Source organism: Marmota flaviventris, chromosome 13 (genome assembly GCF_047511675.1).
Source record: "Marmota flaviventris isolate mMarFla1 chromosome 13, mMarFla1.hap1, whole genome shotgun sequence".
Classification (NCBI taxonomy): Eukaryota; Metazoa; Chordata; class Mammalia; order Rodentia; family Sciuridae; genus Marmota; species Marmota flaviventris.
Window position 1 is genome coordinate 58,530,457 of NC_092510.1, and position 16,957 is coordinate 58,547,413.

Sequence of the window (16,957 nt, forward strand, 5' to 3'; positions counted from 1 at the left end):
GTACACACAGATATTAATTCTCTGTGACTAATATTAACTTATTTATTAATCCTTATACTTTACAGATTCTTTTAGGTTTTCTATATACAGAATCATTTCATCATGAATATTATTAGTATGATTTCTATTTTTAAAATTTTTACATATTTTTCTTACATTACTGAGAGTATGATGTTGAATAGAAGGATAATAGATAATGTTTCCTAACCAAAGAGAAAATTTTTCAATATTTTAACAGTAATATGTTGACTGTATATTTGACTAAATTTTATCCTATTTATATAATTCCCCTCTATTTCCATTATACTGAGTTTTTTTTAATCATGAAGAGGTTTTATATTTTATCACACAGTTTATATATATATTAAAATGACAACCTTTTGATTCTGACAAAATGGTAAATTACATTGACAGATTTTCGTGTGTTAATTCAACTGTATACTCTTTCTTTTCAATAACATATATTTTAATATTGCTGGATTTTACTTTTTAATATCATTTCTAGGGGTTTTGCCTCAATGTTAATAAAACATATTGAGTTATGATTTTATTTTATGTAGTGTTCCTGCCAAGTTTGATATCAAATATATATATAAATAAAATCAGTGGATTAATCCAGTGATCATGTTATGATGATCATAATCTAATCATTTTATCTCTGAAAATTCTTGCATTGCACACATATCTCACCTCATATCTAAATTATTTCTCTATATTATTTTTCTCTTAAATGTTTGGTAGAATTGAAGCCATGTGGGCTTGGAGAATACTCTTCGTGGAAAGTTTTAAAAGCTTAATTGAGGTACAATTGATATCTATTACAGAAATTGCAAAATAATTTGGTGTTTTGCAAATATGTACATTTTTGTCAAACTATTACTATAATCCAGAGAATTAACATATCCTTCACCTTGAAATCCTTTCCTTTTCCTCATCATATTTCCCTGATCCCAGGCAATAGTCTGTCACTATGTGTTAGTTTGCATATTCTAGAATTACATGTAATTGGAAATACTAAGTGTATAAATATATTTTTTGCCTGGCTTCTTTCATTTAACATACATATCATATATATGTAATATCAGAATATATATAAAATTTATATTGTTTTCTTCCAGTCTGGGACTCTTCTTTTCACTTTATATAATAATGTCGTTTGAAATTGTAGTAGAGCCCTTTGATCTTCTGTTCATTTTTTTAAAAATACTTATCTCTGTCTCATTTTTATATTTCTTATTGCTTTGCTTTTAAGTCTGTGCACAATTATAGCTATTTAATTTTTTATTCCTTAGAATTATGGTGTTCATCTGGAAGGTCAATTTGATTTTTTAGTATCTTCTATAGCTCAACTTTTAGAACGTAAATAATACAGTTATCATTATCACTTTAATATCATCTGTTAATTCTAACATCTGTCAGTTCTGGTTTGCATTATTAGCCTTTAATTGATTGTTCTGCTCTTTGTTATGGGTAATATTATTCTGCCTGTTTGCATACCTGGTAATCATTGATTGGATGTCAGAATGTTGTGAATTTTACCTTCCTCAGTAGTGGATACTTTCCTGTTTCTCTAAATATTCTTCAGCTGTTGCTTGGAATGCAATTAAATTACTTGGAAACAGTTTAGATCTTTTGGCTATTATTTTTAAGATCTGTTAGATGGGACTAGAACCATGCACAGTTCAGGGTAAATTATTCTTCACCATTCAGATGAGACACTTTTGTGTATTTCACTTATTCACTGACTGCCTGTGAATCATGACTGATTTTTCCGTTTTGTTGAAGGAAAGAGTCAATATTCATGGTCCTGAGTAAGTATTGGACATTGCTCTCTTTAATTCTTTCTGCTTTCTTTCCTTAGCCTCAGGTAGTTTCCTCAACTTCTTGTCCTGATTAGACTCAGCCTTCTCAGCAGTTCTCTGTTGTCCTCTGCTCTCCTGCAAACTCTAGCTGCCTTGGTTTTCAGGCTTTCAGTTGTCCCTTCAACTCACGGAGTGTGTGGAGCTCTCTGCCTTGGTTTCCTCTGTCTATGAGGATGCCTGGAAACTATCTAAAGGAGGTAAGTAGTGGCCAGAGTAGGGCTCAACCCACTTGTTTTGCCTCTCCCAGCAACCATTGTCCTTCAGCCCAATTTCAGATGTCTTGAAAACTGTTATTTCAATAATTTTGCTACTTCATTGGTTGATTCAAGAGTGTGTAATAGTGGTCTTCTGTGAAAAGTTCTTAATTAAAAATTACATTTCTTTTTTCTTTGTCTCAGTTTCTAAATTGTCTTTTAGTTGAAAAGCTTTTTTATTATTTTTAAATTAACAAAAATTATATATGTTCATCCAGTAGAAAATGATGTAACATTGTGAAATATATACATTGTGGGATGACTAATCCATTTAACTAACTTGCATTGCCTCATATTTTGTAGTCAGAATGCTTAAAATATAATCTAAGTGATTTTTAAGAATACAGTGCATTGTTACTAACTATAGATGCTATTTGTGCACTGGATTTACTGAATTTATTCTTCCTGTCTAACTGAAATGTTGTATCCTCTTATCAACATTCCTTTATTCCCTCCCCCATAAGTCCCCATCTTCTCTTTGTTATCTACCATTCTGCTCTCTGGGGTTTTTTTGAGTTTAATTTTTTAAGATTTATCATAAAAAGATTATGCAGTATTTTTCTGTGTCTGGGTAGTTTCATTTAACATGCTAACATGCCCTCCCCATATATCCATGTTGTTGGAAATGACAGAATTTCCTTCTTTTATTTATTTATTTCCTTATTTATTTATTTATTAAAGAGAGAGAGATAGAGAATTTTTTAATATTTATTTTTTAGTTTTCGGTGGACACAACATCTTTGTTTGTAGGTGGTGCTGAGGATCAAACCCGGGCCGCACGCATGCCAGGCGAGCGCGCTACCGCTTGAGCCACATCCCCAGCCAAATATCCTTCTTTTTAATGTCTGAATAGTGTCCCATGGGGTGTGTGTGTGTGTGTGTGTGTGTGTGTGTGTGACCTTTTCTTTATCTATTCATATTTTTGTGTATTCCTTCAGGACTCAGGTTGATTTCATATCTTAACTATTAGGTATAATTCTGTCATGAACTCAGAAGTGCAAATTTCTCAAGTTATTGATTTATTTTTCCTTTTACTATATACCCAGTAGTGAGATTACTGGATCATATGGTAGTTGTATTTTTTATTTTTTAAGGAACCTCTGTACTGTTTTTCCTAATGGTTGCAGTAATTTACATTATCATCAAAAGCGTGTGTTTCCCTGTTATTGTCATTGTCTTTTAGATAAAAGGCGATTCTAGTAAGTATGAGTTGATACTGCATTGTCGTTAACTTTGCCTTTCACCCATGATTAATAATGTTGAGCATTTTTTTCATATACCTGTGGGTTATTTATAGGTCCTCTTTGGCAAAATATCTATTCACATCTCTTTCCCATTTTTTAAAATATGATTTTCTTGCTATTGAGCTTCTTATGTATTTTGGATATTAACTTCTTATCAGATGTTTGGTTGTAAATATTTCCCTTCATTCTGTAGGTTATCTCTTTATTCTGTTAATTGTTTCCTTGGATTTCTAAATTAATGTAATTACTTTATTTCTGCTTTTGTAGCCTATGCTTTTGGAGTCATATCCTGAAAAATCATGGCTCAGATCCATGTCACAGAGATTAGAAATTTTCCTGTTTTCTTCAAGTAGTTTTACAATTTCAGGTATTATGTTTAAATCTTTAATATACTTTGTTTTGCATATGTTGTGAAATAAGTGTCTAATTTTACTCTTTCACATGTGGAGTCCCAGTCTTTCCAATAAAAATTATTGATTATTGAAAAGATTTTTCTTTCCTTATTGTGTCTTTTTGGCATCTTTGTTGGAAGTCAATTGATCATAAATATGTGGATTTATTCTGGGTTTTCTATTCCCTTTCACTGATGTATGTGTTTATTTTTATAACAGTGCCATGGTGTGTTGATTACTTGCCTTGCAATATACTTTGAGGTGAAGGAGGGTGATGTCTCCAACTTTTTTTTCACCCTCCTCAAAATTATTTCAGTTATTTGTGTGTGTTTCTATATGAATTTTAGGAATTTTTTTCTATTTGTGTGAAAATGCAATTGGAATTTTGATAGCAATTTCATTGACTCTGTAGAAGGCTTTGAATAATAGAAAACATTTGACAGATTAATTTTCTAATCCATGAACATGGACTTTCTTTTTCTTTTTATATAGCTTTCTGATAATTTGTATTTACTTTATAATTGTTTTATATTTTTTATTTGTATTTTCTTTACTTTATCATTGTTTTATAGTTTTAGTGTACAGCTTTTCACCTCTTTGGTTAAGTTTGCTTCTATTTTATTTTTATATTTATAGATACTATAAATGGGATTGTTTTCTTTATCTCTATTTTTGATGGTTCATTGGTAGTGTGTGGGGATGACACTGATTTTTATATGTTGATTTTGTATTCTACAACTTTTCTGAATTGTTTATTAGTTTTCACAGTTCTGGGTGGAATCTGTTGTGTTTTCTATTATAATATCATGTTGTCTATAAACAGAGACAGTTATACTTCCTTTTAAATTTGGATGCCTTTCATTTTTTTTTCTTTCCTAATTGCTCTGTCTAGGACTTATATACTATGTTGAATGGAAGTGGTGGTAGTTGGTTACCTTGTCTTGTTCCTGATCTTAAAAGGCAAAGCTTTCAATATTTTTTTCACTAAGTGTGATTTTTGCTGTGGATTTGTCCTGTGTGACCTTTACTGTGTTTAGACATATTTCTTCTCTACCTGATTTATTGAGAGATTTTGTCATGAAATGGTGTTGAATTTTATAAAATAACATTCCTGTTCATATTGAGATAATTCTGTGCTTTTTGTCCTTCATTGTTATAATCACATTTATAAGTTTGTATATTTTGAATCATCCTTGAAATCTGATGTTCTTTGTAATGTGCTACAGAATTTGGTTTACTAGTATTGTATTGAAGATTTTTATATCTTTGTTCATCAGGAAGATTAGTCTATGTTTTTCTTTTCTTTTATTATTCCTGGCCTGACTTTGATATCAGGAATACTAGCCTTGGGTAATGATTTGGAAATATTCCCTTTTATTCAGTTTTTTGGGAAAAGTATGTAAAGGATTATTATTAGTTTTTTTTTTTTAATACAGGGAAAATTCAGTTGTGAAGCTATCAGTTCCTGGATTTTGCTTTAATGTAAGCCATTTTTACCAATTCAGTCTCCTTACCTGTTATTATTATGTTGAGGTGTTTTTATTTATTCATAATTCATTTTGATAGATTTTATGTATTTAGAAATTTATTTCTTCTAGGTATCCAATTTGTTGTTTAATTTTTCTTAGTAGTCTCTTATGATCTTTTGTATTTCTGTGTTGTCAGTTGTAATGTCTTCTCTTTCATGTCTGACTTTATTTGAGTCCTTTCTCTCTTTTTTAGTAAAGTTAAAGTTTTGTCAGTTTTATTTATCTTTCTAGAAAACAAACTCTTAGTTTCATTGATCTTTTCCTTATTTGTTCAGGCTCTGTTTCATTTATTTATACTCTGATCTTTATTATTTCCTTTCATCTACTAACTTTGACTAGGTTTGTTCCTCTTTTTTGAGTTTGTTGAGTTGGTTTTGAGATCTTCTTTTCTATAAACTTTCCTCTCATAACTACTTCTGCTATATCCCATATGTCTAGGAATATTATGTATCCATATTAATTACCTCAAGATATTTAAATATTTTCTTTTTAAATTCTTCTTTGATTCATTGCATGATCAGGAGCATGTTCTTTAATTCCCCTCACCTAGTGAAAATTTTAAACTGATAGATGATAGTTCCAATGTTTTTGTTATTGAGCTTTACTATTTTATGATTTTTAAGTTCTTCTATTTCTTATAAGTTTCAAATTTATTTGACAAAGTTATTCAGTATACCCCTTTCGGTTTGATTATATTATTAATAATGTTGCCTTTTGTCTTATTTTTTATGATATGAGATGTAGCTTTTAATTGAGTATGCCTAGTAATAGAATATTGCTTGCTAGTCTGGTATATTGGAAGGAATACTGGAGTAGATGTCTGACAACATGAGATAAAGTCAGACTATTAATCTTATTAGGTACAGATTTTCATCTAATAAAAATTTTGTGGTCCTCTGTTTCCTTATCTGTGGAATAAAAATATTAGTAACTATGTGGTTTATAGGTTTGTGTTAGTATATTGGAGCTGTTATATCAAAATTCTTTGAACTAGGGATTTATAAACAACAGAAATTTATTTCTCACATTTCTGGAGGCTTGTAAGTCCAAGTTCAAGGTGCCATCAGATCTGGTGTCAGGCAAAGGCTCTTTTTCCCTTTTATAGGTGGTACCTTCTTGTTGCATTCTCACGTAGTTACAGGAATAAACAGGTTCCCTCAATTCTCTTTTAGAGAGCACGAAACCTATTCATGAGGGCTCTGCTGTCCTAAATGTAACTCCTCTTAAAATTGCATCAGGGGTTAGGTTTCAACCTATGAATTTTTTGAAGTATGAAAAAAAATTAATGCATTAAAATTATATATGATAGTGGGATTCCTTGTTACATATACACACTGTAATGATGTAAAAGTATACAAACTTTTAGATGACAGCATGGATAATGAATGAATAAAGAATTCTGATTGAAGTACTGATTCTTGTAAAATAGATGAACTTGGACAAGTTAGTAAACTCCATGTATATAGCTTTCTTATGTTTTGTTTTCCTCCCTATCTGCCTCATAGCATTTACATGATATGAATGCAAATGGTATTTATTTAATTAAATACTTTGTCAAATAAGGAGATTTTATAAAATCATACTTAACATCCCTTTTTGTCAATATATACTCCACAATTTTAGGTAATATGTATATAAATATTTTGAAGGTTGAAGGGTACAAATGTGACTATTTTCAAATTATGGTTACATTACTATTAAGCTGCTTAATATTAACACTAGATAACTGATATCAGGGTTAAATTTTTAAACATGAAGTGAAGAGTAAGGACTACATAGTTTTGTTGAAGTAAATAATAATTTACATATCAATATTACATAGGTCACCCCTCCCTCCTTGATTTTTTATTTTGTTCTAAAAGTGTTTTTTAAAATAACTTTAAGTTAGACATCCTAAGATGACTATTGTAATACTTTGAACTTTTACTACCATTTTCCTTTTGAATGTTGGTGAGACAATAGTTGTTTCTCATCTAGCAAGAAACCCTCCTTTGATAAGATTTTTTATGAATGATTTGGCTAAAATTGGTAGCCATAATCAAATATGTATGTCTATGCCTTTGCATATGGATAATAATGAACTTAAATTATAATTTTTTGTGGTATTTTTTCTAGAACTTTATGATTTTATATATGTTATAAGCATACCAAGTTAATTTTCAGGCTTCTCTGTTTTCTCAAACTACCGCAAAGAATATTTTTTGATATGTATATTCTGTTTTCACTTTGAGTCTTAAACATACATCTTAACAAATGATATGGCATGATAATGATATTGATAACTTTGAGCAATTTTAAAGCTTTTCTTCCGTTGATGGAGGCATTTTCTACTTTCTTTTTGAAAGTGAAAGATTCAGGTCAGCAAAGACAGAGCAGGATGCGTCTCATTTCAAATTTCCATCATTGTTACTTCTTGGGGGTTGAGAATGGGGGGTTAGGTCTGTGGGGTGGGGTAGAGGGATAGAAGGTGAGGGCATGGGTATAGAAGACATTGTTAGATGTGTAAAAGAAAAGGGCTTCTTTTAATTTTCTTTTCCTTATTTTGAAATGCTTCCGACTAACTGATATGTGTTCATACAAAATACATTTGTGATATATATATATATATATATATATATATATATATATATATATATACACACACACATATATATGTGTGTATACACACACAGCAGTAGAAAGCAAAAAGGTATTCATGTATTTATATCTTACTTTTCCTAGGCAAAAATGTTTTCTTATTTAGTCTTAGTTCTGGTCAGTGTTAACTGTCAGCTAAGTCATTACTTACTTTTTTTTATGATATAAAACATTTATTTTATGAAAATACTGGCTTTAAATATTGACAACATGCCCCATATGTAAGAAGTTCTTTTGACATTTCTTCACATTCTTTTTTTAAAATTTTTTTATTATTAGTTGTTCAAAACATTACAGAGCTCTTGACATATCATATTTCATACATTTGATTCAAGCAGATTATGAACTCCCATTTTTACCCCGTATACATACTGCAGATTCACATTGGTTACAATCCACTTTTTTACATACTGCCATACTAGTGTCTGTTGTATTCTGCTGCCCTTCCTATCCACTACTATCCCGCTCCCCTCCCTTCCCCTCCCCTCCCCTCCCATCTTCTCTCTCTACCCCATCTACTGTAATTCATTTCTCTCTCTTGTTTTTTCCCCTTTCCCCTCACTTCCTCTTATACGTAATTTTGTATAACAATGAGGGTCTCCTTCCTTTACCATGCAATTTCCCTTCTCTCTCTCTTTCCCTCCCCCCTCTCGTCCCTGTTTAATGGTGATCTTCTTCTCATGCTCTTCCTCCCTATTCTGTTCTTAGTTGCTCTCCTTATATCAAAGATGACATTTAGCATTTGTTTTTTAGGGATTGGCTAGCTTCACTTAGCATAATCTGCTCTAATGCCATCCATATCCCTGCAAATTTCATGATTTTGTCATTTTTTAGTGCAGAGTAATACTCCATTGTGTATGAATGCCACATTTTTTTATCCATTCATCTATTGAAGGGCATCTAGGTTGGTTCCACAGTCTAGCTATTGTGAATTCTGCTGCTATGAACATTGTTGTAGCAGTATCCCTGTAGTACGCTCTTTTAATGTCTTTAGGGAATAGTCCAAGAAGTGGAATAGCTGGGTCAAATGGTGGTTCCATTCCCAGCTTTCCAAGGAATCTCCATACTGCTTTCCAAATTGGCTGCACCAATTTGCAGCCCCACCCAGCAATGTACAAGTGTACCCTTTGCTCCACATCCTCGCCAGCACTTGTTGTTGTTTGACTTCATAATGGCTGCCAATCTTACTGGAGTGAGATGGTATCTTAGGGTGGTTTTGATTTCCATTTCTCTGACTGCTAGATATGGTGAGCATTTTTACATGTACTTGTTGATTGATTGTATGTCTTCCTCTGAGAATTGTCTGTTCAGGTCCACGGCCCATTTGTTGATTGGGTTATTTGTTATCTTATTGTTTAATTTTTTGAGTTCTTTGTATACTTTGGATATTAGAGCTCTATCTGAAGTGTGAGGAGTAAAAATTTGTTCCCATGATGTAGGCTCCCTATTTACCTCTCTTCTTGTTTCTCTTTCTGAGAAAAAAACTTTTTAGTTTGAGTAAGTCCCATTTGTTGATTCTTGTTTTTAACTCTTGTGCTATGGGTGTCCTATTAAGGAATTTGGAGCCTGACCACACAATATGTAGATTGGAGCCAACTTTTTCTTCTATCAGATGCAGTGTCTCTGATTTGATATCAAGTTCCTTGATCCATTTTGAGTTAACTTTTGTGCATGGCAAGAGAAGGGGATTCAGTTTCATTTTGTTGCATATGGATTTCCAGTTTTCCCAGCACCATTTGTTGAAGATGCTATCCTTCCTCCATTGCATGCTTTTAGCCCCTTTATCAAATATAAGATAGTTGTAACTTTGTGGATTAGTCTCTGTGTCCTCTATTCTGTACCATTGTTCCACCCACCTGTTTTGGTACTAGTATCATGCTGTTTTTGTTACTATTGCTCTGTAGTATAGTTTGAAATCTGGTATCGCTATACCGCCTGATTCACACTTCCTGCTTAGAGTTGCTTTTGCTATTCTGGGTCTTTTATTTTTCCATATGAATTTCATGATTGCTTTATCTATTTCTACAAGAAATACCATTGGGATTTTGATTGGCATTGCATTAAACCTATAGAGAACTTTTTGTAATATCGCCATTTTGACGATGTTAGTTCTGCCTATCCATGAACAGGGTATATTTTTCCATCTTCTAAGATCTTCTTCTATTTCTCTCTTTAGGGTTCTGTAGTTTTCATTGTATAAATCTTTCACCTCTTTTGTTAGGTTTATTTCCAAGTATTTTATTTATTTATTTATTTATTTTTAGGATATTGTGAATGGGGTGTTTTTCCTCATTTCCATTCAGAATTTTGTCACTGATATACAGGAATGCCTTTGATTTATGCGTATTGATTTTATATCCTGCCACTTTGCTGAATTCATTTATTAGTTCTAATAGTTTCTTTGTAGACCCTTTTGGGTCTGCTAGGTATAGAATCATGTCTTCCGCAAATAGTGATAGTTTAAGTTCTTCTTTTCCTATTTTGATGCCTTTAATTTCTTTCATCTGTCTAATTGCTCTGGCCAGTGTTTCGAGAACTATATTGAATAGAAGTGGTGATAGAGGGCATCCCTGTCTTGTTCCAGATTTTAGAGGGAATGCCTTCAATTTTTCTCCATTCAGAATGATGGCTAGCCTGAGGCTTAGCATAGATAGCTTTTACAATGTTGAGGTAAGTTCCTGTTATCCCTAGTTTTTCTGGTGTTTTGAACATAAAGGGTTGCTGTACTTTGTTGAATGCTTTTACTGCGTCTATCGAGATGATCATATGGTTCTTATCTTTAAGTCTATTGATGTGGTGAATAACATTTATTGATTTCCGTATATTGAACCATCCTTGCATCCAGGGATGAATCCTACTTGATCATGGTGCACAATTTTTTTGATGTGTTTTTGTATCCGATTTGCCAGAATTTTATTGAGGATTTTTGCATCTAGGTTCATTAGAGATATTGGTCTGAAGTTTTCTTTCTTTGAGGTGTCTTTGTGTGGTTTCGGAATCAAGGTGATGTTGGCCTCATAGAATGAATTTGGAAGAGATCCCTCTTTTGCTATTTCCTGAAATAACTTGAAAAGTATTGTATTAATTCTTCTTTAAAGGTTTTGTAAAACTCCGCTGTATACCCATCCGTCCTGGGCTTTTCTTGGTTGGTAGTCTTTTGATTGCTTCTTCTATTTCATCCATTGATATTGGTCTGTTCAAATTGTGTGTATCCTCCTGACTCAGTCTGGGCAAATCATATGACTTAAGAAATTTATCGATGTCTTCACTATCTTCTATTTTATTGGAATATAGGGTTTCAAAATAATTTCTAATTGTCTTCTGTTTTTCTGTAGCATCTGTTGTGATATTGCCTTTTTCATCCCATATGTTAGTAATTTGAGTTCTCTCTCTTCTTCTCTTCGTTAGCATGGCTAAGGGTCTGTCGATCTTATTTATTTTTTCGAAGAACCAACTTTTAGTTTTGTCAATTTTTTCAATAGTTTCTTTTGTTTCAATTTCGTTGATTTCTTGCCTTCTGCTACATTTGCTGTTGTTTTGCTCTTCCTTTTCTAGGGCTTTGAGATGAAGTGTGAGCTGATTTATTTGTTGTTTTTTTCTTTTTTTTGAGGAATGACTTCCAGGCGATGATTTTCCCTCTTAAAACTGCTTTCATTGTGTCCCATAGATTCCGATATGTTGTGTCTGTATTTTCATTTATCTCTAAGAATTTTTTGAGTTCCTCCTTTATGTCTTCTGTAACCCATTGATCATTCAGTAACATATTGTTCATTTTCCATGTGATGTAGGATTTTTCCTTCCTTCTTTTATCATTGATTTCCAGTTTCATTCCATTATGGTCAGATAAAATGCATGGTATTATCTCCACCCCTTTATATTTACTGAGGGTTGCCCTATGGCATAATATATGGTCTAATTTTTGAGAAGGATCCATGTGCTACTGAGAAAAAAGTATATCCACTTGATGTTGGTTGATATATTCTATATATGTCAGTTAAGTCTAGGTTATTGATTGTGTTATTAAGTTCTATAGTTTCTTTATTCAACTTTTGTTTGGAGGATCTGTCCAATGGTGAGAGAGGTGTGTTGAAGTCACCCATAATTATTGTGTTGTGGTCTATTTGATTCTTGAACTTGAGGAGAGTTTGTTTTATGAAAGTCGCAGCACCATTATTTGGTGCATAAATATTGATAATTGTTATGTCTTGTTGGTGAATGGTTCCTTTTAACAGTATATAACATCCTTCCTTATCCCTTTTGATTAACTTAGTCTTGAAGTCGATTTTATTCAATATGAGGATGGCCACCCCTGCTTGCTTACAAAGACCGTGTGCGTGGTATGTTTTTTCCCAACCTTTCACCTTCAGCCTATGTATGTCTTTTCCAGTCAGATGTGTCTCCTGGAGGCAGCATATTGTTGGATTTGTGTTTTAATCCATGTTACCAGCCTATGTCGCTTTATTGGTGAGTTTAAGCCATTAATGTATAGAGTTACTATTGATATATGGTTTGTACTTCCAGCCATGTTTGATTATTTATCTTTTTTTTTTTTTTTTAATTTTGTTTGTTTCTCCATGATTAGCTTTCCCCCCCCCCTCTGGCTTTACTGAGGTACTTCCCACTGTTGGTTTTGTTTATTGTTTTTCCTGTCTTCCTTGTGTAGTGTTTTGCTCAAGATGCTTTGCAATGCTGGTTTTCTGGCTGCAAATTCTTTTAACTTTTGTTTATCATGAAAGATTTTTATTTTGTTGTTGTACCTGAAGCTTAATTTTGCTGGATATAAAATTCTTGGTTGGCATCCATTGTCTTTCAATGTTTTAAATACGTTGTTCCAGGATCTTCTCACTTTCAGCGTCTGTGATGAAAAATCCATTGTTAACTTTATTGGTTTACCCCTGAATGTAATGTGCCTCCTTTCTCTTGTAGCTTTTAATATTTTCTCTTTGTTCTGTATGTTGGATATCTTCATAACAATGTGTCTTGGCGTTGGTCTACTGTGATTTTGTATGCTTGGTGTCCTGTATGCATCTACAATTTGTACATCCGTTTCCTTTTTTATATCTGGAAAGTTTTCTATAATTATTTCATTCAACAGGTTGCTCATTCCCTTGGTTTGAACCTCTATACCTTCCTCTATCCTGATGACTCTTAAGTTTGGTTTTTTATGTTATCCCATATCTCTTGTATGTTTTCCTCGTGATTTTTTACCAGCCTTTCTGAGTTGGCTAGACTCTTTTCAAGATGATATATTTTGTCTTCATTATCTGACGTTCTGAATTCTACTTGCTCTACTCTGTTAGTGATACTTTCATTTGAGTTTTTAATTTGGTTTATAGTTTCCTTCATTTCTAGAATTATTGTTTGATTTTTTTATAATCTCTATCTCCTGATAAAGATGCTTATTTGCTTCTTTTATCTGTTTATGTAATTCATTTTCAATGTGTTCTTTCATTGTTTGAATTTGCTGTCTCATATCCTCTTTAAGATTCCATTCCATCTGTCTAAGGTATTCCTTGAGTTCTTTATTTGACCATTTTTCTGATGCCTCTAGGTCCTCCTGAATATTTAGGCTGTCCTGCATTGTTTGTACTCCTTTTCTTCCTTGCTTTTTCATGCTGCTCATGTTACTTCTTTTTCTGTTTGAATGCTGAGTTACTGTTTACTCCTATAAATTTATTTGGTTTTGTGTGTCTCTGGGGTCTCTCTTTTGTGATGGGAGACTATGACTAGAGATGATGAGTTTTGTTGCACTTTAATGCAGATTCATTCGTTTCCTAAACTGTGTATGGATTCTGATGGCATATAGCGGACTGTGGTTTGGTCTTGGGACTTATATTTAGGTCAAGTGATGTGACATTATTGAGGTTGGTATCCCTTGGCAACCTTGGAAGGTTGCTCTACTGACGAAGGATATTAACAGGAGAATGGTCTGGAGTATTTGGGGGTAGCTAGGGACTTGGTAGCACTATATAATGCCTCGGAACATTGACCTATACATATTTAGTAAATTACAAATAAACAGCGTCATGATGCTTGGGAGGAAAGGTATTAGAAGGGAAGGGAAGAAGTCACTAAAGAGAATGAGAGTAGACAGGTAGAATTCAAGGAAAGGAGAATAAGAAAATTGAAAAGAAATGAAAAGACAAAAGAAAAAATTTGGAAAGCAGTATGGAGATTTCTTGGAAAGCTGGGAATGGAGCCACCATTTGACCCAGCTATTCCCCTTCTCGGTCTATTCCCTAAAGACCTAAAAAGAGCATGCTATAGGGACACTGCTACATCGATGTTCATACCAGCACAATTCACAATAGCAAGACTGTGGAACCAACCTAGATGCTCTTCAATAGACGAATGGATAAAAAAATGTGGCATTTATACACAATGGAGTATTACTCTGCATTAAAAAATGACAAAATCATACAATTTGCAGGGAAATGGATGGCATTAGAGCAGATTATGCTAAGTGAAGCTAGCCAATCCCTAAAAAACAAATGCCAAATGTCTTCTTTGATATAAGGAGATTAACTAAGAACAGAGTAGGGATGAAGAGCATGAGAAGAAGATCACCATTAAACAGGGACGAGAGGTGGGAGGGAAAGGGAGAGAGAAGGGAAATTGCATGGAAATGGAAGGAGACCCTCAGGGATATACAAAATTACATACAAGAGGAAGTGAGGGGAAAGGGAAAAATAATACAAGGGGGAGAAATGAATGACAGTAGAGGGGGTAGAGAGAGAAGAGGGGAGGGGAGGGGAGGGGGGATAGTAGAGGATAGGAAAGGCAGCAGAATACAACAGACACTAGTATGGCAATATGTAAATCAATGGTTGTGTAACTGATGTGATGCTGCAATCTGTATATGGGGTAAAAATGGGAGTTCATAACCCACTTGAATCAAAGTGTGAAATATGATATATCAAGAACTATGTAATGTTTTAAACAACCAACAATAAAAATTTAAAAAACTAGAAAATAAAAAAAATAAAATAATCAAAAAAAAAATAAAAAATAAAAAATATTAAAAAAAATAAATAAAAAATTAAAAAAAAATAAAAAAGAATTTAAAAAATGCAGTCTTAGAGTTCGATTAACTTCTCTTCCAGTAGGTGGAGCTGTGCCCACCCGGCCAAGCTTCTCCTCCCAATACGCAGGAACCAATCACTGTGAAGCAGTTCCTCCTCCCCGACTGGGCGGGTCTCCAATCCTGAGTGCCTAGGGCCTTTTCTTGTGTCTAGTCACTTCCCCACTTTTCCTCCAGCCAGGCCCTGCTCATGGGTGACACTCACCACAATACTGGCTACATGCCAGGTCTGCTGCTCATGGGAGCCCTATTTTCTTGAACGACTGGGCACACTCTCCCTGCTTGCCATTCCCTCAGACCCTAAGGTTGTGGAGCTTGGGGCTGAGAACCCTCAGCATATTTTGCTTGCCCTCGGTAGCCACGCCCCTGGTAGCTGGTGCAAGAGACCTCAGTTGTCAGCGCTGGTGAGAGCAGTAGCCAGGGGGTCCTCATCGCGGGTCCTGCGCCACTCCTGATTCCCTTGGTCTGACTATCGCACTCACAGGAGTTCTGGGAGGGGCCCTTAAGGTTTCCCCGGTGTGTGGAGAGGGAGGGCTTGGGGGTTACACACCTGCCGCCGCTGGTTTCAATGAAGTTATCTCCTTCGCCACATTCTGGTGACGTCAGTTCTCTGCCATGGTGGTATCCCATGTGAATGGTGACAGTTCGTTCCCTTTGCCGGGTGACCGATGCAACGTGTGGGTCCTGACCGGCTCTCCCAAGCCCCTTCTCAATCCTGTGGTCACTGCCTATGAAGGCTCGGTTGGTATTAACCTCCGCAGGTTCAGATGGTATTAACCTCTGCAGGTTCAGAAGGGCCGACAAGTTGTTTCAGTGGGATCGTTTAGCGCTGAGTCACAGTGGTTTGTCTCCATTACTTACTTTTGGAACACATTTTCAAACAGAGTCTATGCTTGCTTAGAAAATTCTGGTTTTATGGACTATCATCTTTTGTCTTCCTATCCCCAGGAGTTTCTGGATTGCAGATTTGTGGACATATAAGAATAATGTTATATTTAAAAGTACAGATGCTTTGATAGGTTAAATTCTTATTCCTCTATATAACTGTGTAATAAATACACAGCCTTTGTTCCTTGGAAAACAGCTGTGCTTGTTCTTTATAAGGTTGAACTTTGGGCTTTACATGTTGGCAGAATATTGAGATTAAGTACTTTTTTTTAACACTCTCATTTTACAGATGAGAGTTATGGAGGAGGGCAAGCGAATGATTTGTTAAAATCTTGGAACTTTAGTAGTGATAAGTACCTGTGAAATACAAGGTCTCAAACCTTATGATTCATTCTTCTTTTTTTTTTTTTGCTGTGCCACATACAGCCTCATAGAACTTCTAGAAACATCTCTAAAAATGAGCTTTATGTCACTTTCCCTGTTCACATGGTTTTGTAGCTTGAAAGTTCCCTGAGTTTGGTGTTCCAAAACCAAAAGCAAATTATTTTTTCCCCAACCATGGTGCAGAGGAAAGAACATGGTTTTAGAATCATTTATTCAATATATTTTAATTCCTTCTTTGTGCCAAGCATGAGGCCAGGATTTGTGAATAATAAATAAATGAAAGACATGATCCTGATTCTTACTATTTGGATTGAGTCGTAGACAAATAATTTTGCTTTTCTGGTACTTCATTCTCTGATTTTTAAAATAAAGACATATTTATTTTGCAAAGTTGTGAGGGTTAATTAAGATAAAAATGTAAATCTGTTAGCTCATTTCTGACAAACAGTAGGCACTCACTCCATAAATGTTAATATCTAAGGGTTATTGTGAACATCAAATAAGATAAAGGGTATGAAATTGCTTTGTCAGTTGGAAACGGATAGGAACAGATGAAGTTGGAGTTTTAGAAGTCAAAATAGAGTATTCTTTTTTCATCTTGAAAATTCAAGCCCATGAGATGAGGCAGACACTTCAAGATCAAAGTAGCAATTTCCTTAATAAAACTGGATTAAATTTTGTTATTT

General features: G+C 33.9%; 1 pseudogene; it reads right to left on the bottom strand.

Annotated features, from left to right (window-relative positions):
• The window catches only part of LOC114089143 (zinc finger matrin-type protein 2 pseudogene), a 70,726-nt pseudogene extending 55,295 nt beyond the window's left edge, over positions 1–15,431 (bottom strand).
• Between the last annotated feature and the right edge of the window lie 1,526 nt (positions 15,432–16,957).